The sequence below is a fragment of the Puma concolor genome, chromosome F2 (assembly GCF_028749965.1).
Source record: "Puma concolor isolate L17-30 chromosome F2, mPumCon1.1.hap2, whole genome shotgun sequence".
Classification (NCBI taxonomy): domain Eukaryota; kingdom Metazoa; phylum Chordata; class Mammalia; order Carnivora; family Felidae; genus Puma; species Puma concolor.
Genome location: NC_141684.1, coordinates 29,073,409 through 29,079,285, shown reverse-complemented (window position 1 = coordinate 29,079,285; position 5,877 = coordinate 29,073,409).

The window sequence follows — 5,877 nt, the reverse complement described above, 5'->3', positions numbered from 1 at the left end:
TTGAAGTCTGCTTTGGTCATGACTTTCATGAGTGTGGGATTTTGTTTTTTGTTGGTTTTTTGATTTTTGTTTAATTAGAAGTAAAAACTGGTTAGAAATTATAGTTTGTATGATTAATTCGAGATTTTTCTTATGGAAAGAATGAATAACAATTCTGGGATTTTTTTTAAGCCTCTTTTGATATGTAAACTGAATACCTGTGTTCAGTTTGGGTATAATATGGTCCCGAAAGAAGTTGTGTTGTTAAATACATATGATAAACACTTCATGGTAACAAACTGGCTCTTTTAGCTTTGAAATTTATAGTTTCTGTTTTTGTTTGAATTTTAATTAAGAATTACCAGTTCTAGGAGCTTATTAGTAAAAGTAAAAAATATGGATAGTCATATATAGAATTAGTGAAGTGCTACCCATTATTTGAATTATGCATTTCATGTATTGAGGTACCAAGTAATGTGCAGACATGTGAAACTTTGTTTTGTGTGTGTGTGTGTACACACACACTATATATATGTATACAAACTGTGTGTGTGTGTGTGTGTGTATATATAGTTTCCACTTATTTTCCTCTTATTAAGCTGTAGCTAGGGATATCTTCTAGTTGACTCTTGGCTCTTTTTTAGTAGCATAATTTAACTGAGTCAACATTTGAGAACTTAAAATTCAGCATTTAAATTCCTCAGTTTTGACCTGCACTTGCCTCTGGCCAGTATGGTGACTATTCTCTGTTGAAGATTGGTGGTTAGGAAGAAGGTGGTAGCTATCGAAACTGGTATCTGGATCAAGCATCCAACACCACTCTATATGCTACCAGTATAGTGCAAATCTGACCATGGCCAGTGTTCCAAAAAGCCTAAGTTTTGTCGTTAATGATGTAAGTACTAAGGGATGGTCTGGGCCTGATATATCTAACACACATCTTGTTTAATCCTGTGTAGTTCAGCTTTAAGATAACCTACTGCAACTATTTTCAGTCTTTAGCCCCTTGTTTAAAAGAAATCTTTCATAAGGTGTGTAAGAAAATTAAGTTACTGTGGTGAGTAGTTTCGGCTGAACCACATTGAGGGGTGGGGGTTTGCTTCCGGGAAGAAGTTTCTCCCCTCCAGTGAATTGGAGTGCTGAAGAAGATGGTGGGTCCATGAAGAGCTTATTTCAATAGTGAATAACTTAGTAAACTTGTGTTTACCATTTACAAAGATTTTTAAAATTTGAGGTCCTCTCTCCTAATAACAAGGAGCCTTTTTTTTTCTTCATGTAATTTACTTCACTTTAACCAAAGTTGTTCCAAGGTTATAGGATCAACTTGTGATTCCTTTTGTATTCAGCTGTTTTTCACTTTGCTTCCCACCTCTTATCTGCCATGCCCCTTAGTCATGACCATTGGGGATGCTCAGTAAGTAACTGAGGTAAGTTTTGAGAGTAGTAAGATGCTTTTCTTTCTTTCTTTTTTTTAAAAAATGTTTATTTATTTTTGAGAGAGAGTGCGTGAGCAGGGGAGGGGCAGAGAGGGAGAAGGAGACAGAATCCAAAGCAGGCTCCAGGCTCTTGAGTCGCCAGCACAGAGCCCAACCCCGGGCCTGAACCCCGAGCTGTCAGGTCATGACTGAGCCGAAGTCAGACGTTTAACTGAGCCAACCAGGCACCCCAGAGAGTAAGAAGATTCTTTTCACCAAAACTCTTGGTTTTCTAGAGGTGGAAACAGACCCTATTCTAGGAACACACTTTCCTACACACACCTGGCCCCCCAAAACACACCTTTCTACCCTGACTACCTGCTACTGACCTTGCTAATCCACCAGCAGGATCTTTTGCATAGAAACTTTCACAAGAGGGTTGCCTGGTTAAGCATCCAAATCTTGATTTTGGCTCAGGTCATGAATTCACAGTTCGTGAGTTTGAGCTTCATATCATAGTTTGGGGCTTGCTTGGAATTCTCTCCTCTCGCTGCCCCTCCCCTGCTTGCTCGCTCACTCTCTCTCTCTCTCTCAAAATAAATTTAAAAAAAAAGAAAGAAAAAAACTTTCACCAGAAGTCTGTGGCCAACCAGTCTGTGGCCTTCCTTCCAGGAACTTCCATGGATGTTAATGATTTGCTATGTATCAATCTGATTGCACCAATTGTGAGAGCTCAGAATTCTGAGTTGTAGCAATGGTGCAGTATTAAAAAAACTGCCTGAGTTTGCAAATCATTTAAATGGAGATGGTGGTTTTAAGTACTGAGACTATACGTGTTCATTATAGTGCCTGGCTCATACATAAACCCTCAGCAAGTGGTAGTTGTGAGGCCCTGTACACTTTCCACATTTTGCTGTGCTCTATTGGCAGCCCCCTTCCTGTGGACAGTGGGAGTTGACTGATTTTGCCATATTACTTTTAATACATCTTTATGGTGAACTACAAGTTTAATTACAAAAGGGAAAGCTTTATGTGTTCAGAACTGAGAATCTAATTATATCAATGACTTCTCACAATCCAGTGAGGTAGACATTACCCCATCTCACATATGAAGAAACCAGGCAGTTGCATGTTTGAATAACAGGAAAATAGCAAGCTTTGAGAGCAGATGACCTTAGTGGTTAATCAGCATTATTGTGGACTATGATTTTTAAGGCCTCTTTGCTGGAAATTACCACCTGACAAAGTTTGCCATCAGAATTTCCTTTCTAGTTCTCAATGAAAATGATGTTACAAATTATAATAGATAACACCTATTTTTGTTTCCTAAGAACTTCTTTAATAAGGAAATTAGCTTGGCTTTTATTTTCATATAAATAACTGTAGTTGAGTGCCAATGCCATTATGACTGTATTCCCAGTTTACTTGGGTCAGATATTATATAATCAAGGCAAAATGAAATATGGTTTATATTCATGCAGTTGTAAAACTATGACTATTAGGTCACTTGATTGGGTCATTATTTTTTTTAAATTTTTTTAACATTTATTTATTTTTGAGAGAGTGTGAGTGGGGGAGGGGCAGAGAGAGAGGGAGACACAGAATCCGAAGCAGACTCCAGGCTCTGAACTGTCAGCACAGAGCCTGATGTGGGGCTCAAACTCACGAACCGTGAGATCATGACCTGAGCTGAAGTCGGATGCTTAACCAACTGAGTCACCCAGGCACCCCGATTGGGTCATTATTCTAATGAGGCCAAGGTCACAGTTCTTGTGCATGTGTAGGTCAGTGCTGTACCCAGAGACCTTCCTGCTACAAAATGTGTCTATGACCTTGTCCAGTTATGTTCTTAACATGTGTCTTTAGGATCTGGTTGAGAGTGTAAATGGCACAGAAAAAATCATTTCTGTGCATAGGAAATTCAAAGGACATACTCTAAGTTGGTGGTATGCTGAGAGAGATCATTATGGTTTCTTATTCTTATGTCAGTTTGGCTCATTATAAGATAACTTTTGCCCCAAACCAGTTTTATTTGTTAAAATAGTCCTTCATTGGGGCGCCTGGGTGGCGCAGTCGGTTAAGCGTCCGACTTCAGCCAGGTCACGATCTTGCAGTCTGTGAGTTCGAGCCCCGCGTCAGGCTCTGGGCTGATGGCTCGGAGCCTGGAGCCTGTTTCCGATTCTGTGTCTCCCTCTCTCTCTGCCCCTCCTCCGTTCATGCTCTGTCTCTCTCTGTCCCAAAAATAAATAAACGTTGAAAAAAAAAAAAATTTTTTAAAATAGTCCTTCATTTACACATCAAGGTGGTTTCCAAATGTGTTGATTATTCCTAAATAAAATCAGTGCTTACCTATTTTATGGAGACAATGTCATCATCATTAGATATATTGGCCTGTGAAACAAATTTTTAATTTTTTTTGACTATTTTTTGTAATGGTAAATGAAGTAAGATGTGCATAAGGATATAGATATATTTAACTTGTTTCATTTAAGTTTAAAGCACATAAAAATACAGATGTTTTTTATTTCTTTTTGAAGCGTCACAGTGCACCTGAACCTCATAATTGCCTATCTTGATTAGAAGGAACCCTTAAGGAGTAAGATAAGTACACGGGTTCACTGAGTACTTATGGAGTAAGTATGGAGTAAGATAAGTACACTGAGCCTGGGTGGCTCAGTTGGTTAAGCTTCCAACTCTTTATTTTGGCTTAGGTTATGATCTCACAGTTTGTGGGATCGAGCCTCATGTCAGGTTCTGCACTGAGAGCACAGAGCCTGCTTGTGATTCTCCCTCCCTCTCTCTCTGCCCCTCTTCTGCTTGCGTGCATGCACTCTCTCTCTCAAAATAAATAATAAGTACATGGGTGATCATTTTTAAATTTTTTTTCTGTATACTACTTTCAGTGGGAGATGTGAACATTATTAAGACTGCTTTCGTTGTTCATTTTCTCTATATAACCAATAAGCCAGAAATAATGTGCTGGTTCAGAAGAATTAAAGGTCAGTTTAAAATGCCAGTACCTATTGTTTACTGTAGAAAGTAAGGCTGGAAAACCATTTCAAACACTGTGAGCTATTTGATTGTGAGGAAGGAGAAGGAGGGCTTTACCACACCATCAAATTGGAGAAATATTGCAGTTGTTAATAGTTCTCTTACTCCAGTTCATTACAGTTCTACTCGGGCAAAATTTGTCAAAGTTATTCAAAATTACTTTGACCAAAAATGACAGCTTCCAGGAATGAAAGTAAAACTATCCCTGAAGGCCGATCAGAAGATCACCATGGGGAGGAACTCTAGGGCAGTGAGGAGCAGGAGGCAGGATGCCTGCCTCTAAAACCATTCACAAGGGGGCTGGCTGTGGGCTTTACAGCCAGAATCATTCTGCATCATCATGGTCCCAAATGTTTTTATGGCCTCGGTACTGAAAATGAGAGATCCTCTTCACAGTTAAACCAATAGATCACTGGCAAACATGTATGAGAAAAGATTAGAAAACATCTCCACGAGTCCTAGCTTCAGCAAGCACAACACAAAAGAATAAAAGGCATCCAAATTGGCAAGGAGGAAATTAAACTTTTACTTTTCACAGAGGACATGATACTCTATATGGAAAATCTAAAAGATTGCTAGAACTGATCCAGGAATTCAGTAAAGTCACAGGATATAAAATCAATGCACAGAAATTGGTTGCATTTCTACATACCAATAAGAAGCAATAGAAAGAGAAATCAAAGAATCAGTCCCATTTACAATTGTACCAAAACCCACAAAATACCTAGGAATAAACCTAACCAAAGAGGTGAAAACACCAGCATTCTTCACAGAGCTAGAACAAACAAACCTAAAATCTGTATGGAACCAGAAAAGACCCCAACAGCCAAAGAAATCTTGAAAAAGAAAACCAAAGCAGGAGGCATCACAATCCCGGACTTCAAGATGTATTACAAAGCTGTAATCATCAAGACAGTATGGTACTGGCACAAAAACAGACACTTAGATCAATGGAACAGAATAGAGAACCCAGAAATGGACCCACAAACGTATGGCCAACTAAACTTCGACAAAGCAGGAAAGAATATCCAATGGAATAAAGACAGTCTCTTCAGCAAATAATGTTGGGAAAACTGGACTGCGACATGCAGAAGAATGAACCTGGACCACTTTCTTACACCATACACAAAAATAAACTCAAAATGGATGAAAGACCTCAATGTAAGACAGGAAGCCATCAAAATCCTAGATGAGAGAGCAGGCAAAAATATATTTAACCTCAGCCGCAGCAACTTCTTATGTAACATATCTCTGGGGGCAAGGGAAACAAAAGCAAAAACTATTTGGACCTCATCAAAATAAAAAGCTTCTGTACATCAAAGGAAACAATCAGCAGAACTAAAAGGCAACCAATGGAATGGGAGAAGATATTTGCAGATGACATATCGGATAAAGGATTAGTATCTAAAATCTATAAAGAACTTCTCAAACT